At 35.8% G+C, this 2,936-nt stretch overlaps 1 long non-coding RNA gene across 1 annotated transcript; it reads left to right on the top strand.

Moving 5' to 3' along the window:
* Window positions 1-531: 531 nt before the first annotated feature.
* Window positions 532-2,707, top strand: LOC145803234 (uncharacterized). The gene is made up of 3 exons (XR_014345360.1): window positions 532-921; window positions 1,550-1,626; window positions 2,467-2,707. It is a non-coding gene; the product is annotated as an uncharacterized LOC145803234 (long non-coding RNA).
* Window positions 2,708-2,936: the final 229 nt, after the last annotated feature.

Genomic DNA, 2,936 nt, shown 5'->3' with positions numbered 1-2,936 from the left:
GTAGATGCTACGGCACGTCATCAACGTATGAGTTTCCTCGGTGCCTACAGAGGCTACCATCAAATTGTCATGCATCCGGAGGACCAAGACAAAACTGCATTCCTCACCCCAAGAGGAACCTATTGCTATAAGGTTATGCCTTTTGGGCTGAAGAATGCAGGGGCAACATACCAGAGACTAGTCACCACCATGTTCAAGGAGCAACTCGGCCACACTATGGAAGTGTACATTGACGATATGGTGGTCAAATCCAAGGAAGAGCAAAATCATATAGCCGATCTGGAAGAGACATTCGGCATTCTACGCAAATATAGAATGAAGCTGAACGCTTCCAAATGTGCATTCGGGATCGGCTCTGGCAAATTCTTGGGTTACATAGTCAACCACCGAGGAATCGAAGCCAACCCAAGGTAAATCACAGCAATCTTGGAACTCGGCTCCCCTCGATCGGTTAAGGAGTATTATATTCCCAGCATTTCATCTAGAGCCAAACACACTCCTATGTTAAACTCCATTTAGGATATCTAAACCCAACTCCAAACTTGATAGTAGGTGTGACCAAACACCCTATTTTAACACAAAAATAAAAAAAGAAAAAAAAGAGAAGTGCAGATTTTTTTTCTTCTTCATTGTCTTCATTCATCCTTCTCTAACTTCTCTCTACATTCTCTCTCATTTTTTTTCCTTTACCTTCTTGGTGGCCAAACACCACACTCTTGATCCACCCTTACACCACCACCTTAACCCACCATCTCCACCACCGCCGGCCACCTTATCTCGCCGGAAAAAGGGTCCGGTCTACCACTCCTTAAATCCATCCGAAAATAGCACAATAGAAGTACCAACTCTAGATTTTTCTTAATCTTTTGAAGAATCAAAGCATGGGGTTTATTTTCTTGATGGATTAGAGGCTTGTAATTGGTAAGAATCTTTCTCTAAAAGTTTAGTTTAAAGTTTTACACATTTTGAGTTAGAGATGATGAAATTTTTTGTAGTTTAGATCTATTATGATTTGGGGTTTGATTGTTGAATTTTATACTCTCAATTAGTTTCTATGAATGTTTTACATGTTGAAAAATGATCAATTTGATGGTTGTTTTGGAGATTAAGATTTTGGGTTAATCTAGGGTTTGAATGTGATGTAAAAATTGGGGGTTTTGGTGTTAGGAAATTTATATGTTGAAATTGATTTGATAAATGGTGGATTGGGTATCTCTATGTTCTATGGAGGAATTTTATAAATGATTGAAGAGATTTTACTTAAGTTGTTGAGTTTATAAAAAAATGTTGATTTTTGACTTTTGTAATTAATTGCTGGTGGTATTGTGCATATAAATTGATTGGATATTTAAAAAGTTACTAACTCAAAGATGTGCAAAGGATGGGTGTTGTGGAGATTGGATAAGTTATTTGTTTGGGTGACTTGAAGTTGGAGGAGTTCTTTAGCTTGTCATTCCTTAGCATAATTTATTTAGGATCATTTTTGTAGATGTTGTAATTTTCATTGAAAGCTTTTTCCTAATTTTAGGTCCTATTTATTAATTGTTAGGATTGGAGGAATGCGTCTCTACACCTCTTGGGAATTAATTTGTAGAGTCTCAATCTGCACTTTTGCTATTTTTGGAGGTGAGTATACTTACCATGGAAATTACCTTACCTCTATCTTTATTACAAAGTTTGAAGATAATTTTGAATTAAAGGAAGCGAATGATACATTTCATCATGATATATGTATAAAAAGAAAAATCTATAAATCTATAAATCTATTGAGGCCAATGGTTGAGTTTAAATAAATATATGATTTCATTTGTATAATGAAGCACTAATTTTTATGAGAATTTATTTAACTTGAGTCCTTCAAATTTTATGATGATGATGATTGAATGACAATGAAACGCTATTTGAGGGTATTTATTTTATTGATCATATAACCGAATATAGCCATCGGGGCCACAAGGGCCAAAATGCTTTGGGGTCCTGGGGACCGAAATGTTTTAAGGACCATAAGGGTCGTTGTATGTATAAGGGGTCCCAGGGACCGAAACATTGAAACAAGAATTGAAGTGCTACGATGACATGAGTTATGTTCCTATGGTTATGTTTTGGGTAACGGTACCGTCACCACCTAAGTCGCGAGGTAACGCGACCCTAAGGCTATGTAGTGGTTCGTATGATGGACATGAGATCTTAATGTATTGAAAAGTTGTATTTTTGTTTACTTTCATTATTCAAATGTATTTCTTTTTTCTGCCTTATGAGATTCCTTGGAAAAATCTTGATAACGTTTTATGAAAATTATATTTCATCTTTTTTACTTTTATTTTGTATAAATTTCAGTCCAATTAAGCTCTTATGTTTATTATCTTTATTTTGAACCCAATTGGAAGGAGAAAGTTTTATAACTCCATGATATTGGTATACTCATTGAGCTTTAGCTCATTCTTTTTAAATAATTTTTTTTTTCAGATTCATAGACTTTTGTGTGGCTCGCCTCAACTTGGAAGACTATAATTTTTTTTGAAGGATCAAAGGTGGGCATCTTGTAGTTGAGGTTTTGCTTAGGGTCATTCTAGGATGTAAGTTTACCTTCTTCTTTTTTTTTTATGAAGGAGGTTGATTGTAAATAATTGCTCATGAAGTTAGATGTATTGATGGATTCGTGAATAGTATGTATTATTTTGGGGGAGGAAATGCTTGGGAACTATCTTGTAGCATGATAATACTTTTTGTCTTTGATTAGATCATCTCATGCATGTTATTGAAAGGTCTTATGCACTTTTGGTGTTGTGGTGATGTGATGTAAGGATTATACAGGAATTGTGGTGTAAAGGTGCTATAGCGTTTGAGGTGCACCCTCTTGGCGGGGTTTTGCCTTGCCAAGATTGGGTCGTTACAAGGAGGTTCAGAAGTTAATGGGGATAGCCACCGCACTCAAC

This window comes from Camellia sinensis, chromosome 11 (assembly GCF_055761805.1).
Source record: "Camellia sinensis isolate YWXY chromosome 11, ASM5576180v1, whole genome shotgun sequence".
NCBI classification, from domain to species: Eukaryota; Viridiplantae; Streptophyta; class Magnoliopsida; order Ericales; family Theaceae; genus Camellia; species Camellia sinensis.
Note: the sequence above shows the minus strand (reverse complement) of the source record. Positions and strands in the feature narration are given on the sequence as shown.